We start from the raw sequence: 17659 nt of genomic DNA on the forward strand, positions 1-17659 counted from the left end.
ACCGTGGACGTTTCTGTGGCACATTCACTTCCTGGCTATGCCACTGGCTCCTGGTGCAAAATTCAACACAAGTTTGCAGGCTTTAAATTGGATTTTGTCTGGAGTCGACAATGCTGTCAAGCTTAGTGCAGAATGTAGAGGGGGGGGGGTACTGGGACTTCTCTGTTACCTCTGGCTCTTTTCCAGGCTGGACTTTCTGTCAGCGTGCCTTTGGGCCAAAGAAGCCAAATGTCACTTTGGGGGTTCTTCCGCTTTCTCTGCTTTTATTGAGGAGGCATCCTGTTCATTTTGAACTTGATTATTTGCTTTTGTACACCATGCACTATGTATGTGTACTTCCTGCTAGTAAAGCTATAGAGCGCTCCATTTAATAGTGAACAACAATCTTTGAATGTGAAGACTAAGGTGGGACGTGTTGGTATTATTGTGTGCTGACTTTTCAGCAAAACTATGCTCCCTGGCAACCTTGTCGCCTGGCAACACGAGGGAGTTTCACCAAAGGGAAGAGAGAGAGAGAGAGAGAGAGAGAGAGCGAAAGAAAGCTCCTCGATTCTTAACATACGCTTTTTGTTAACTCACTTCTCGGCCTCAATTATTCAAATATACTTTGTGGTCTGGCGCCTTGTTAGAGTGGGCCACGCCCCCAAGCCCACGCCTCCCCCAAGCCCATCATTTCAAGCTATCGGACTTGAGATGTATCTTCTTTAGAGCTGTTGCACTGCGGAGCTGCAATTACATGTTGATGCCTGCTCACTGCTGGGCAATCAACACTCCATTAGGCTGATGCACATATGTGATGACACACACACACACAAATACACACAAATACACACAAATACACACAAATACACACCCTTCTCTCCCCGTAACTGCAATTCTGGAGGGAACACAAATCACGACTGACTGCTGCTGTTTCTTTCTTATTTAAATTTTCCTTTTCTTTTCCCAAGACCTTAAATTCATTCATTTTTGAAGGAACATTAAAAAAAAACATATTCTGGCACAAGAAACGATCATACTCATGTTCAGAGTAAATGTGTTATTCATGGCCAAAGGGTTTTCTATCATGTTAAGTTGAATATCTGCCACAGATAGGTCGTACACACAGTAACACAAACTAATGCTAATGAGCGCACACAGTCAGTCACATGACTGTGCAAATATCTTTTTGTATTTTTGCTTAACACTTCACGCAGCTTTGCATATTCCTGCAGTTTTTGGTCATGGTAATGGTTACAATGGAATACGTCACATAACTCAATTCATAGTTCCACATTTACAAAAAGAGTAGGAAGAAGCAAAGCTTATTAAATCCTACCCCTCCACCTCATCTGTTTCTATTGCAGTATATTTATTCATTTCCTGCATTCCACATGTGATATTTTAACATAAATAAGTGATAACCATATGTGATTTAATGGTGATTGTACACAATCATAGTAAATAATGATCAATACTAAACAGATAATAAACAGATAATAATAGAGATAAATATAACATTCATTAATTCATTCATTTTCTACCGCTTATCCTCACAAGGGTCGCGGGGGGTGCTGGAGCCTATCCCAGCTGAGAGTCAGGGTACACCCTGGACTGGTGGCCAGCCAATCACAGGGCACATATAGACAAACAACCATTCACACTCACATTCATACCTATGGACAATTTGGAGTCGCCAATTAACCTAGCATGTTTTTGGAATGTGGAAACTCCACACAGAGATGGTCGAGGGTGGAATTGAACTAGCTGTGAGCTCTGCGCGCTAACCACTAGACCGCCCTGCAGCCCCTAAACATAACATGACACGTTCAAAACTCTTCTTCCTTGTAGTGTATTTTGCAAACATCAGCCGCGTGTTATGATTCTTCAATTTCCCCACCTTAGTGCATTGTTTAAGCTCCTTACTTAATTTGCTCCATAATGTGATTCCACATACTGAAACGCTGTGAGTTTCTAATGTTGTTTAAGTTTAGTTTTTTATTAATCATATTATGTTTACAGACATTTTTGTCCTTACAGTCCATATAGCTGCCTTAGTCTTTTTTTTAATATGTCCATATTATAATTTGAGCCCTCCAAGTTATGATTCTATTCACAGAAGAAATATTTCTTCAGCTTTTTCTCACAAGCGGCAATTCTTGGATGCCACATCCACCATATTGCTCTCCTTTGCAATTAAATGATAAATTATACAACATAATAACGCTATGTTTACGTGATGGCTCTTGCTTATAGAGCTTGCCGCACAAAATAGTGAGACAGAAACATGTCTTGAAGCCTCTTCCCTTGAAAAAAAATGAGCTGAATTCCTGATTGCATGTCAGTATTTTGCAGTAAATAATAATTAGGCTGTCAGGAAGCCAATGTGGAGCAGCAACTTGTTGCTCTCTTGACAGAATAAGCAGAAAATATGCTGCTGAGGATACTTAGTTTGACTTTGTGAGAGCTCGTAAAGCCCAATAATAAACATGTAATCATCAATCTACAGATGCTCCACTAATGAATGCTTTTCATAGGTTAAAAGGTACAAGGATTGTACTAAGATTGACACTCGGCCAGGATGGAAGTACAGGTACCACATGACTGTCATTGCTATAAAAGGCAAGAATATGCATGTCAAGTGTGCCATTTTAGACCTGGTCTACATATGCTGGTAGCTGGTCTATGCAGTTTTTTTCAGCAGGGTTTTAAGTAGCTCATCTGAACTGTACCACTTTTTGGCCCCTTTCCGCTGTCTTACGAACTACAGCGGTACGATACCAAAAGGAGCTACAAGCACCCTGGAGTCCACTGATTGGTTGACAGCTGAGAAAGAAGCGGCATGGGAGTTCACTACAAAAACCTGTTGACTCCAATAGACACGTCACCGTGGGAGCTGTCACTCCAATTATGTCGACATGCTGACCCACTAACACACAACGTCCAATCCCCATTATACATGTCCACAAACACACACACACAGGAGTATCCCAGTAACAAACATGTGCAGCAGGGGGTGTAAAATGCTCGCTGCCTCATCAAGACTCCTATCATGTAGACTCTGACATCGCCGCTCGTGGCACGACACATCAAAGTGGCGTCTTGCTCGCCCACGTTGTGTTGTATACCCCCTCCCCGCATCCCCTCACCCTTCCAAATCTCCAAATGCCAGAACAATCTCTTTGAACATCCATCCTGCCTCTCGACTTGGTTTTTTTTTATGTGATGATTGCCTTCTATTGCATTGCCATGCCTGTTGTCATCACCGTGTGTTTGCACGTCATTGTGCACGCCAAACAACCATCATTTATTGTTTGTTTGTTATTTTACAGCCTGTTTTCTAGTAATTATTACAGAAAATGTGCGGATATAGTGTGTCGTTTATCAACAAAAAGCGGAAGCAGGCGTGCTTTAAACGGAAATGTATGGGGCCTACATGAAATTGACATGGATTGATCAGTTGCTATATTTATTATTATCCCGCTATGTGTGCTGTGTATGTGTGTGATATGCAAGACGTATTATTTCATTAGGATCTGTGTAAAGTTGGTGATTCCTGCAATGATGGCAATAATGGAAATAATCTGTCAGCCTTGTTCACTGTATTTTTCTCAAAAGTCACAGTGTTCAGTACTTGAAGCAAAGTTTTCCAAGTGACTTTATTTCACCAGCCAAGAGGCGGTCACTGTGTGTGACTGGCCAATCACAGAGCATGAATAATGCATATATAATGAGCATTTTCTTTAAACTCATTTCATACTCTTATTCGACCAGTACATATATGACATATGACCGCAGCTACGCTTTGCATCTTTCATTCAACATCATCCCAAATCAGTAGGACCCCTTGTCGAACATTCACATGTACTGTAACTGACATCTTTTCGATTGTTTACCACATATTGTATATCCACTCTAGCATATAGAATATGAATACTAAGGACATTGTGTTTACAACATTATTCGGACCTCCCACTTGTCCCTCTGCTTGGTGGCGCTCGTGTGGCTTTCTTTTGACATTTAACAGCGCCTCGTGTTCCACAACGTGCTGTGTGATTTCTCCCCACTCGACGACCACGCCTGATGTGACATATGATAATGACTTTTTTGTGCACTGTTCCCTCCCGTGACATATGTCTCTGTCACGCAGAGATAAATGCAGACGCTCTCAGCCGGATTGATTTTTGTTTTATTCAGTGATTTCTCAGATGAAGAGAGAACAAAAAACTGCACTTATCTTGGGGAAAAAAAACATTGTGTGTGTTTTTTTTTTTTGCTACTGAACTGCTTCAAGCAGTTCATTTTTAACTGCTGCAATTTAAAAGGTTGCCATGATTGATTGACAATTGTAACACAGCGATGATCCTCTCTGCCCTGTCATAACATTGAATTGAAGCTCCATTTGCAAAAGTCTCCAATGCAGTTTGGACCTTCTAAAATTCACTTGCCATCAATAGTATGTAAACATCGATTCAAATGCTAATAGTCACTGGCTTCTTGCATATTAGGACTATTCATTTACACTACAATCAGTGCACGATGGTAACAAAACATAATGACGTTGGTGAGACTTGTTTGACATTTGCCGCCCTCATGCAGCGACGAGAGCACATTAGCGTCGTCTTGAACAACTGGGGAGCAACCCTGTGCGCCCCCGGGGTGTGGAGGGCTCATCGGTGACAAATGGCCCCCAATCCACTCGTGTGTGACGATCAGGAGAGCATCCGCACTGGTGATGTCCCCTCCAAGACTCATGCAGTGGATGTGATGCTTCATCGCCATGGTGATTGCTTGGGACTGCTCGACTGGCTCATGACCATCCAGTCATGAAGTTACATTAAATTGGTTTATGTATTATGTATAGAGCATATGTACTGTTGTGGGAAGTAGGTAACTGGGAAGTGACGTTTTTTTTTCTGTGTGCATGCACGTGCATTTAATAATAACGTCAGCTCCTCTTCTGTAATTATTTGATATGTGGAGAGCGTTCCGCAATATTCCAGACATTTCTAGTGACCTAGAACACTAAAGGAGCTCATCTTTATGTGAGGAGTTTGCATGTTCTCCCCTTGCGTGGGCTTCCCACATTTCAAAAATATGAAAGTTAGGTTTATTCGTGACTTCATATTGTCCGTAGGTGTGACTATGAGTTACAAATGGTTATTTGTCTACATGTGCCCTGTGATTGGCTGGCACACAGTCTAGGGTGTACCCTTCCTCTCACCAAAAGTCATACCCCCCAGCATACCACCTCGAGGACAAGTGACATAGAAAATGGATGGATATTTATATTAAAACTAGGACTGTTTACAACCTTCAAAAGATGTTTTTTAACATTACTAAAGGCCCATAGACATAAAATAACACCCCTATAGTCACCTGTACATTTGAATCACCCAATATAATAGACCTCATTAGAGAAAATAAAATATACAAGACATAAATAAGAAATAATAGACTCACACGTACATACACAAACCTACTGTTTTTTAATTTGATACCCGTATTAGATGCTTTTATAGTAATAATACTTACACACTTGTACATTACAATTACACATGTACAATTCTCCCCCATGATGATGCTACGCTAGATATGTGTTAGTGTTGCCAGGTCTTTGCAGAAAAACAAGTGATTAGTTCTCTGTAAGCGACTTAATAATAAAACAATCCCAAACATTCAGGTACTGACAACGCACTGCTTTTTGTTGTACCTTTTAATGTGAATGCACCACTAAGTGGAAGTACAGAAATGGGCAAATTGAGACTCAGCCAATCCCTTGCTGAGTTCCAACTTTATTCCAGTTTATTATAGCAATAAAAAAAAGTTGCATTGCATTACATGTGCAAATCCTCATGCAGCCACATCTTATCCCATATCATCATTTCTAGCCTTGCACAACCTGTGCACTCATCTCCTGCCTCTTTCAAACCTCATTTTTTTTTTTTTAGCCCGTGTGCCCCATAGCGGAGATTCAGACAGAGTGAGATACCGCCTTGCCAGCATATGTCTCTTGCAATCAATTGATGCCACAGGGCCCTTGCTCTTTCTTTCCCTCTCTCCTGGCCACCGTTGCTAAATACTACACCACAGAGGCCACCCTGGCTCCTCTCTTATTACACACCCAAGAACCATTTGTCAGAAAACGAGTGGTAATTGTGCTTGTTTTAATGTGCACGTATTAACAAATGAGATAAAGCAAGCAGCCCCGGCACTCATCACTTGTACGTACAGAGCAGATTTAGTAGAGCGGTGTTTGATGCAGATGCCGCCTTTCATTTTTCTTTCTTTTTTTTTAATGTTTAGAGGGAGCTTTCATGTGCAAACAGTCACTGGTGTGTCGTGCACCAAGCTCAAAAAGTAAAGTCAGCTTAGATATGCGAGCGTGGCAGCGAACATCAGAAAGAGGCATGTGAAGTGCTTCTGGCATCTCCTTAAGTGTTTTGTTTTCAAGACAAAGAGTGTTGTAATGACGGCGGGGCCGATGTGACATCTGTGCCCCTGAATTTGCCAGAATTTTCCTTCACCCTTTGCCTTATTTTTGAGGAAAAAAATGCATCTTAGAGCTTGATGACTACAACACAGGAAGGTGCAGAAATCCCAGTTTTGTTTGATTTCTTTAGACCTGTTAAGAAAGAATCACGTCTTTTCTTTGCACCTTGATGCGTGCTCACTGATTTGTGATGGAGACAAACCAAAAAAAGGAACATATAAATCATACACTGTCAAGCTGACAAGCAAACAATATATACACACAAACGTGGTTACACCAAGGAAATTGCTTTCTTTGGCACTTCCTTTAATTATGCACAATGTGTAAACAAATGGTCAAATAAGGAATAGGATGGACTGATGCACTGTCTTCATTATGTACCAGTCATTCTGGAGACCATTGGGATGGCGGTTTTAAATAAGCACTATCCATTCTCAACGCAGCTTTTAAGTCCCTGCGTGGAAAGTCGGCTGAAATATCCTTTTCCATCCATTCATTCACGACCAACCATGCCCATTAAGACATATTCTCTTCCTATCAATTGCCGTTGTGATGAGAATTGCACAGGGCAGCAAAAGCACACCTCTCAACTTCACCCTGTCATCTTTTATGGATGATGGCCATGTAGCATGCAAGGGAGGGGGCTCAGAAGCACTTGGCTTTGGTCTCCATCCTCCAGTCAAGTGCAACAGAATAAGGGAATAACGAGTGAAGCTTGGCAAAGCTAGGGATGGGTGGAATGTGTGCTTACTTCTAAAATATATATGGGCGTGAGACGTTTCTGTAAAGATGTTCGCCTTGAGGACTTTTAATTTTGATTCTGATCTTTTTTATGGAAGCGTGTTGTTGGATGAACGTAACCTAAAAGATGTGTTGGTGCGATGAGGAATTTTGATTGTTGAAGAACCAACTCCTTGTTAATGGAAGGTCATATTATTAAGTCTCAGCTTCCCCACAGTAGTGTATTACAAGTATTTCATCCAAAATGTAGCCTTGATGCTGGAGTTCTTCTTTCTCTTTGGGCTTTTCCTTTCAGGGGTCACCACAGCAAATCAATCTCCTCCATCCAACCCTGTCTTCTGCATCTGTCTCTCTCACACCAACTACCCTCATGTCCTCCTTCACTACATCCATAAACCTCCTCTTTGGTCTTCCTCTACGCCTCCTACCTGGCAGCATCCTTCCACCAATATATTTACTTAACATGTCCGAACCATCTCAGTCTGGCCTCTCTGACTTTATCTCCAAGGCCTCTAACATGTAATGTCCCTCTGATATACTCCTTCCCGATCCTATCCATCCTGGTCACTCTCAATGAGAGGCCTTGATGCTGGAGTTCAGACAGTTTAATTCTGCTTTTAGTAAGCCCTACTGGTTTTGTGTGCTTTTGAATACACATTGTAACTCTTCATAGATGTCATATTTGACATACAACAATGTTAACATTAAGGCGTAGGAAGACACAAACATTAGCAACACTAGCATAGCTCGGTGAGCGTCAGTGCTAACATTACAATTGCACTTTAACAGCAACATCATGCTAGGTGAGCCTATTCACTGCTTTTGTACAAAGTGGTGGTCTTATGCATGGGGGAGGGTTATCATTAAGGCGGTCATTTTTAAATGAGATGATAGATTTTTTTTCACATTTGTTGCTAATAAACAGACTTGAGGGAAACATATATGATAGTTAGAACATCACTGAAAATTCATATTTGCATTTTAGGGGAAGTAACTGCTACAAACAGTGTCTTTAAATGCTTGAAGCCCATACATAGCAAAGTGTGTATGCAGTGCCATGAATTATTTTGAAATGCCGGTAAACTGAATCCTGTGCAGGTGCAGTTGCCAGCACTTTGACAAGATTACCTCTATGCGCAATTCACTTAGCGGCGTACTTGAGTCACCACTCAGCCCTTCAGGCTGTCCGTAATCGCCACAGATGGCTTTGTGAGATGTGAAAGCTCAAGTATGGTCAGAGAAATGGAAAGTGAATGACATTCCTTCTCACCTTCTTTTTCCCTTACATTCCCTCCATATATCCAATACGATGTGACTCCTGGAATGGGTTAGCATACTAACAATTCAAGGTAAAGCGACATGAGGTTTGCTGGAGTGTTCCTGTTAAAATGTATTTAAAAAAAAAAGACCCCCAAATGGAGTGAGTTTGTGTGTACATGTGATCAAAGCATCTCGGCCCCACCATTTGTTGATCTAGCTTAGGCTGGATGGACCCATTTAGTCCCAAAAATGTCCTGGGGCCCCCCTCTCACTTTGCTGCATTTGAGTTCTGTCACATAACACTGCAGTTTATATTCCTTCTGAGCCACTTCAAAATGTCCCCGTTTGACTGCTTCCACATCAGTAGTAGGAACTCGTGTTTATCACATTTTATATTGATAAGAGCAGGTCATTGATCATCTTGTCTTATTAAGTGGGTACGTTTTATTAGTGACAATAATATGGTTGACTAGGACTTATGGGTTGGTCAACCAAGTATCTTTGAAAAATGTTTGGTCTGGACCCACAGTACCCAACCACATGTGGACACAGCCTTAATGATACAGCTCTTGTACTGGATCTCATTAGACACCGTAAGTCCAATTTTGGCTTCTTGTTCCTGCCGACAGTTTCTCCACTGGGCTTTCTGGACATTACAACTCAGAGGAATGGAGGCGTCAATTCTGTAAGTCTTTGAGTTAAGTGCATGGAGGAAATCAATGCCAGTAGAGCATCCTTGGTCCCAGGGTCTAACGTCTAATACCGAAGGGCACTGATGCAATCCACAAAATCCCTTTCGGGTGGCGCCTTAATGAGCTTGTTCCTTATTAAGCTCTTCCCTGAGGAACGCCAGGTTAGCAGTGGGCAGTTTGTTGACTGAAGGATTTGTGTTTACAGCAGACGAAAAGAATAAACCTAGGCTGTTTTATTGGGTGTATGCTTTCTAAATGTACATGCAGTACTCTGTTTGACTGGCTCCATTTCATTCTCTGTAATACTTATATTTTGGATCTCTCTCTCTTTTGCATATTTCCTTTGGGTGCACTCCTGTGCGACACATGCACTCGCCAGATATCATGAAATATGATTTAAATTCAGAGTACCCCAAGTCTTAATACTGGGGATGACAGGCTTTGGAGAGTATGAGAGGTTCATCAACAGTGCAGCAGGTTCAGCCTTGGGTGAAAGCAACAATATGCAGAACAGGCCGTCAATCGCTGCTCTTTCCTTAATCATCGTGTCTTGCACAGCTTTAATAATCCATTTGGAAATGTGAGGAAATCACAGGTGTCTCCGCTCAGTAGTAAAACGCCACTTAGGGTGCATTTGCAGCCTCGACTGGGCCGCTTGAAATTGTCTCACGTCAGAAAATTGCGGCATACTTTGCGACATCAGCAATTCAATGAGGACCGACGATGGGAACAGCGAGACATTTGAAAGCCACCGGATTCCAAAGTGGAACCTCGCTCATCTTGTTTCATCTTGTTAATAAGCAGCACATTTTACCACATGCTGTTGGGAGACTTTGATTGAGCTTTGTTAAACGAGCTTCTCTGACCAAGAAGATAATGCTACTAATTATTTTTTTTTTTGCATGAATGCCACTAATTAACAAAAGAAGAAAGTGCAACCCACGTACAACGGTATTGGCTTTATTAGCAGGTGTCTTACCACACAAAGGCAGCCATTAAACGGGGCCTTTGTATTTAAACAGTCATTGTTTACATACCAAATCAAACTGTCTGCTATTACTTCCTGAGTTATGCCGGCCCTGAAAAATTTTGGAATGTCATGCATCCTCTCACAAATGTCAATTTTTATGGGACAATACTAAGGCTAGACCTGTCACGATAATATATCGAGTTATCGAACGATAAAAAAAATAAAAAAACACGTTGGTAATTATGAGCCCTTGATAAATTGACATATAAGTGTATAAGCAAGCCTCTGTGCTACAGAGCTGGGTGACAAGAGGGTTCACTCTGCATGTGTCTCTGCACATTAGCTCCATATGTAATGTACACAGAAGAGAGTGAGTATCTTCTCAGCTATCAAGTCTCTTTGTGCCAGTAACGGGACAACACGAATGCTAGCAGTTATGAATAGACTCAACCTACTGCAGTTTTAATATTCTTGCATCTTTTTTTTTTTTACACCCTTTCCTGAGCTATCACTGGCTGTACGATTACATTTGTCTGCTCAGCTTCTGGTTTTTGGACTTCTAACCCCACTGGCCTTTTGTTTTTAAAACAAACAAACAAGCAATGTGGTTAGTTTGGAGCTCGTTTTTTGTCCCACAGTGGGTATCACATTCATGGCATACGTACTAACTTTTTCAAGTGTCACTGAACAACTCTCTTGTTGTCATGGTGAGGTGGGTGTCTCGCGACGCCCTTACTGAGTGTTTGAAAATATATGCAGATTAAATTAAATTTCTATTGTATTCTCCCTTGAGAACATGTAATGAAATGCTTGCTGAAATATGAGAGCTTCCACTGACACTGTATTTCATCAACATCTGAATATGAAAAGTATGCCTCCTGTAACCCTGTTCATGAGGCATCCATGTCCTGATGGTTTTGTGGATGATTGGCTTCAGGGCGCTCTGCAAAAGGATCAAGACTGTGAGCTGCACACCATTCCCTTGTATTAACTCCAGCATGAACCCTGTGTTTATACCCCGCTGTCAAAAGGAATAAGCTGAGACAGGGAGCGCAGTGCTGCGGTTGGCGGCTGCCTGGGCATGTAGCGGTGACAGGAGGGTAAAGGGGGCAGAGGCCAGGAACCACTTAGGGAAAACAAAGTGGATGTGGGACTGCCTGTGCGTGTATGTGTGAGCAAAGCTGTGAGTAAGCATGTGCATATGCTGGAATGGGAGACGAGCCTCTACCAGTGCTGAGGGCAGCTCGATTTTGGCGGGAGTTGTGTTTTTTATGGCTGTGGGCGAGGTGAAAAAAGAGGCGGAGGAAGGGGGGGTTCAAGCGAGGAGGAAGTAGAGAGGATGAGGAGATTTTGGCTGTGCCGTGCATGCCAGGTGGCCATGTCAGGCCCGCTTTGATTGAAGTTGACCTCCGAACCTTATTGCCTTGAAAGGACTCTGTTCATTCCCAGCTTCTGTTGCTGGGCCACGCAATAATCATAATAATACAAGTCTGCACAGATGTGCACAGTACATCATGACTCACTATGAAATATAAGTTGTTTTGTGTCATCAGGGTGGAGGATTTGTGTCAATGCATCTGAATTAGCATACAATAATAATGCAACGTTTTTGGAGGTCACTATCAGAAAGCTATTCATCACATGAAAATGTATATATGCACAATATTACAGATGATGGCTGTATACCAGGGCTTTGCAGTGCGACTCATTCATTCACATACTGTATGTACCTAGGAATTAGTTGAATTAATTAAATTCATTTTTAACCTTTTCATTCGCATTTTGCTACTGAAATAGATACACTACACTTCTGTATGTGTGGAAAAAAAATACCTGGAATACAGGAAGTGACCAAACAGTAACAGATTGTAAAAGTAACAGCTGAGATGATATAGGATTCAATAAGCTTTGTTTCTTCCTACTCCTTTTGGACGTGTGGAACTGCAAATTGATTCATGTGATATATTCTATTGCAATCTGATGCATCTTCAAACTAAATTAAAGCATTACCATTACCATCTGTATTTTCTGTATTTTGTTGAAAAAAAGACAAAAGGCAGGACAGGATTATAATGAAGGGCTAACACTTTTAATGCCACCTAATTAGTCTTCATCATGGCGCACATGAATTATTATTATTATCATGAGTTATCTGAGAGGAAACGCCTACGATAGCAAGAAAAGGATCTACTGAATGTCTTTTAACGTCTCTTTTACATTCATGTGACATTATATCATATACCATTGACTCTGCTCTGCATTATCTATAATCAAGTATGTATTCAGTCCATAGTTCCTTTCATTATATTCCACTGTGACTTTTTTTTAGAAACTCTTCAGTTCTTGAATCAGTATTTCATTTTCTTGATTACTATTATTATATTACTATTATTATATATTAACATGAACTAATAACATCATCTCATGCTAAGAAAACATTGAGCTCTAATTTTTTAGGTGCGGCGCACCTGCACTGTGGCGCCCCTATGGGCTAGGGCTAGCGCACTTTGCAAATTTTGTGAGCAGCGCAGTCTGGCTCAACGCCGCGCACCCACGCTTCCATCCCTCTCACCAGCGCAAGTGGCAAAGAGGGAGGAGAAAAGGCATAAGTGGGTTAAACACAGCAAAGTGTATTCTTAACCAATCAAATGAACGCTTCTTGTTGCCTTTAAATGCACAGGAACTGACTGTGCATCAAATTTATATTTATATATTTATATAATATATTGGCATGTTGGCTGATCTGCATTCTAACAATGATTGGATGGTTACTGAGGGGAGGAGAGGGAGCCACGGAGCGCCACCTTGTGCTACACCACAAAATTAGTGTATTAATTATTCATTCAATTATGTAAGTGGTTCTGCCATCTTTGATTTTGGTAGAAAATATGTTGATTAAATAGATGTAAGCAGCTTCTTTACATACTTTTGAACCATGCATTTTTGATAACAAGATATTGATATGCATATGTCAAGGTTCGGTTCTTTGGACAAACATTTGTAGAAATTGTACAATCAAACCTGCAACTAAAATACAGAAGCAGTTTGGAAGTAAATAGTATATATTCTCCCCTTAAAATGTTTTTTCTAATTATTACAGTGGACAACTTTGCATGACAAAAAAACTCAATTTGTCTGTCCATAGTGTGTTATAGTTTAGTAGAGTCTAGATCTAAATCACGTCTACACCAAACACTTTGCAACCTCTGTTGTAGCCGAGTGTGAGCCCTCTCCACCTGCTAGGTCCAGTGATGGGGAAAGGGGAGGGTTAGGCAATTGGGAGCCATAGTAGCCGTCATCCGCCACTGATGGATGGGAGACATTATGGCTCTTGGGGACAGGTGCCACCGACGATTAAAGGCCCCAGCCACTGGCTCGGAAAGAGTGGAAGTGGAACGAGAAGCAAAGCGAAACTGTTGCCGCAGAGCAAGTCAACACAAATGCTGCAGGAGGGGAAGGTGGGGGTGATTGTGGCGGTAGCGAGACCCTCTCCTTTTCCATGCCGGGATCTTAAGTGTGACACAGTGCGACTGTCTGCAGAGACAACAGGTCATCAAATAGCGACGCTGTGCCACTGCCATCTGATACCACTGAAAAAGCAGTGTTGTTGTTGTCGCTGTTTGATGACAGCAAAGGAAGCACCCTGCCAAAAGACGCTCAAACTCATCTTGTTCTGAAAACTGCGTTTTCATCTTAAAGATTAACCACCGGTCATGAGAAAGAACCCAGACTTGCATGGCAACATTTCTTCCCAGAGTGCATTTTGCACAGTGAGTGCAGCAGTCCACCAGTAAAAGGCCCATCTTTGTTGAAGTACAACAAGCTGATTGTAGAATTGAATCTTTTATGGGATGGAGTTGAGGAATAATGGGCCCTGGCTGAGAGCATGGAGCTATAATTTGAGCCTTCAAACTGCGGAGAGAAAGGGCCAGTGTCTGTCTCCGTAACACCGGTGATTATCTGGAAATTGCCTCGACATTGGGCTGTAATTTGGTGGCTAAGGACCACCAGGCGTCGGTCTTCTTCCACTGCTATGCTATCAAAAATTGTGAGATGGGGGGTGGGAAAGACTTTCACATTCCAAACTGCATACGGAACCACTACGTCAAAATCAACACCTTTACTATTTCATTACATTTGTCCATCCAATTGGTGCTTCTTTCCCTTCTTCCATGATCCATCCATCAGTGTTTACTGTCATAATGTTTTAATGTTTGCTCATCTACTTACCCATAAACCCCCAGCACACAGTCCCTCGCCTCCTTGGCCTCCACATTAGGGCTGTGATAGATTAGCTCCTCTGATTCAGAGTGAGCATACTGATGGCTGCCTTACACACCAACATTCTCTATTGGTTGTGTGTGTGTACATTTGTTGATGACTCAAAGGAATCTAAGACGCTCTGCGAACAAGCGAGGCTATCTTGTCTTTGAAGTAACACCAATGAAGTGTGGAATTAAATGTATGTTGTCCGTGTTAAGTGCTTCTGAAACCAGCGATGTCTCAACAGCAGTGTGTTGACAAGGAATTGTGATTAACTCTCATATGTGTAAATGCTGTAAAGACAATTAATGACTGTGACGTTGCCTCTTTGTGTTTTTGAGAAGTATCGATACTGATGGCATGCCGTCATCCTGAACGATAAACACATTTTAAACGAGTCAGTATTGACACAATGAAACGGTAATTTTTCACAATGCTATGATGAACACAGGTTGTCCTTCTGGATTTAATCTTGCACAAGATGAGACAAAAATGTGGCAGACAGGATTCAAGTTTTATTATTTTCCTATTAAATATATTGTTATCGTGCTGGTAAAACTCACAGTATTAATTTCAACACCCAGACTAAGAGTACACTCAATTAGTAACCGATATTTCAGCAAACTACAGCGCCAGTTTTTCTCACTGTACGACTCCCCAGTCGACAATGTAGTGAGCCTTAACTGGGAATATACACATATAGTGTAAGAAACATACTTTTAATAGCACTTGTACACATTTGGAGGAAGAAATACCTGAAAATATGAAGGTTTGAGTAAAGATGCAGGGACACAAACTTTCGACTAATGACTGAACGGAGGAAGCGAGGTGTCCCTAAATGCACCATGCACCCCCTTTAAGTGCTACAAAGATTGTTGTACATAATATCTGGGAAAAATACATTACTGTACTCTTACAACTGCAACTAACCATAACATTTTAAAGGGATAGTCAAATATGCTTGAGCCTGTGACGACTGCAACCTGGCACAACGTCGTGTGCAACTCAACAATACATTGAAATGATCAGTCGACAGTATTGTTGACTGTCCCAAAACATGCTACAAGTGCATGGTGTAGTGGTTTAGTGTTGCAGATCACCATAAGTAGAATTTGTGGGAATTTCACGATAATATTTCCCTCACTCTTGCAATGCAAAGAAATCCATCCCACCTAATTATAATGTAAATATTATGTGCTCGCTCATCGCAATGTCTGACTTGCTGTCATGTTGCTTTCCTCTTCCTGCTGAAAAATGTCCCTTTTATCAGTGAAGCCGCACAGATACCGCTCACCGCCTCTTTCCAGCTTATCTTCGTCCAACTGTTAATTAGCAGCGAGTGCAGCAATTACACTCGAAATATCCTGAGCAACAAAGACACAAAAAGATACTCCACCCTGCCTCACCATGGCCTTAAAACTGGACCGGCTCCCACAAATGAAGCCAATAAGGAAGACAGTTGATTGGAAGGAAAATGAGGGAGGGAGATAGCAGAGCAACACAAAGTACACAGTGCTCAGATAAGATTCAACTGTCTCTTTTAATTGGTTTGTTTCTCCTGAGAGGAGCCCCAAATCTGGAAGGTTTTCGATTATGAGCCTCTTGCTGTATGTGCCTGTAAGTTAGCAAGTGTTTGCGTTATGCAGGAGTATATATATATATATATGGCTTGACATTTACTGATATCACTGTACTAAATGAAAAACTGTAAAAAGGTGAACTAAAATTGCACTCAAATTTGAAAGGAGTCGCAGGTTTGATGTTAAATCGAGTTTTATCTGTGTAAAGGGATGGTTTGTCTAGCCTGCTGTATTGGTATTCCTCACTCTGGTCCCGAACTAAGTGGCTGGTAAGTATCCATTGGATGTTCGCTGTGTGCGCCACACTCCGCTGCCTTTGACAGTGTCTGAAAGGGCCTAGGGGGGTTAGCGTGCCCTCCACACTTGCATATCGGGCTGCTGTGTGAACAGCTGACTAGGCAGCAACAAGGATACTGGCAACCATCTGGCGCCATCGGGGATCCAGATTCCTTGTGTAGCAGTTCAACCAGAACTGCATAACTCCAGCGGGGAAAGAAGAGACGCACAAATTAGGATGTACAACGACACCATCCTAAAGGTCCTTGTATTCTGTTCAACAGGAGTTGTCGATCTGGAAGCCATATGAAAGGAGGCCTACATGTCAAGGTTTTTTACGTGTCTGGTTTGGTTTCCTAAAAACGAATTTTTATTTAACCTTTCTTTGGAAAGACAGCCTTTGGATGAGACCATGGTACCTCCACCTGAAGCAACCACTTTATCATTTCAAATACTGCATTGTCACTTTTCAGCATTCTTCAACATGGACGACTCGCTAGTGTACATGTTTTTCAACCATTCTTGCTCAAATTTTGTAGACATGTGCTTGCCAGTCCCTTGGACTTTTCACAATAGAGGTTGTGAAAAGGAGGTGAAGAAGCGTGTGCAGGCAGGTGGAGAAAAGTGTCAGGCGGGATGTGTGATAGAAGAGTTACAGCTAAAATGAAAGGAAAGGTATACAAAACTGTGGTGAGACCAGCCATGTTGTTTGAGACAGTGCCACTGAGGAAAAGACATGAAGCAGAACTGGAGGTAGCAGAGATGAGGATGCTGAGGTTCTCATTGGGAGTGACCAGGATGGATAGGATCAGGAACGAGTACATCAGAGGGACATTACATGTTAGAGGCCTTGGAGATAAAGTCAGAGAGGCCAGGCTGAGATGGTTCGGACATGTTAAGAGGAAAGATAGTAAATATATTGGTAGGAGGATGCTGCCAGGTAGGAGGCATAGAGGAAGACCAAAGAGGAGGTTTACAGATGAATTGAAGGAGGACATGAGGGTGGTTGGTGTGAGAGAAATTTCAAGTAAATACGACATAAGGCGGCATAAACTTTGGGGTTTAACAACAGCGCCACCATGTGGTGTATATGATAAATACATACAACACAGGTAATACATTTCAGAGAACAAATGAACATTTCAGGAAACAAATTAAAAAACTAACTGGTTGGGTCATTTTAATTAGTTTTGCCCTTCTCGGCCAATCGTTCCCCTTCAGGAGTTGAAAAGTAAGTTTACACAAACAAACACATAGCACCTAAACATTGAAGATAGATACACGCATTGCACAGGGATTAGTTGAAAGAGAATTGTTGATGTAATTTGATAATGCTTAACTGTGGATTACAATGAATAAAGTGATTTTTTTTTTTGTAGAATTCTGTTGTACTCAAAATCCCACA

The 17659-nt window shown here is 41.6% G+C and overlaps 1 protein-coding gene across 1 annotated transcript in view; it reads left to right on the forward strand.

Moving 5' to 3' along the window:
• Positions 1-17659, forward strand: part of LOC131125407 (neurexin-2-like) — a 410351-nt gene that overhangs the window by 23962 nt on the left and 368730 nt on the right. The window lies entirely within an intron of this gene.

This window comes from Doryrhamphus excisus, chromosome 3, assembly GCF_030265055.1.
Source record: "Doryrhamphus excisus isolate RoL2022-K1 chromosome 3, RoL_Dexc_1.0, whole genome shotgun sequence".
NCBI classification, from domain to species: Eukaryota; Metazoa; Chordata; class Actinopteri; order Syngnathiformes; family Syngnathidae; genus Doryrhamphus; species Doryrhamphus excisus.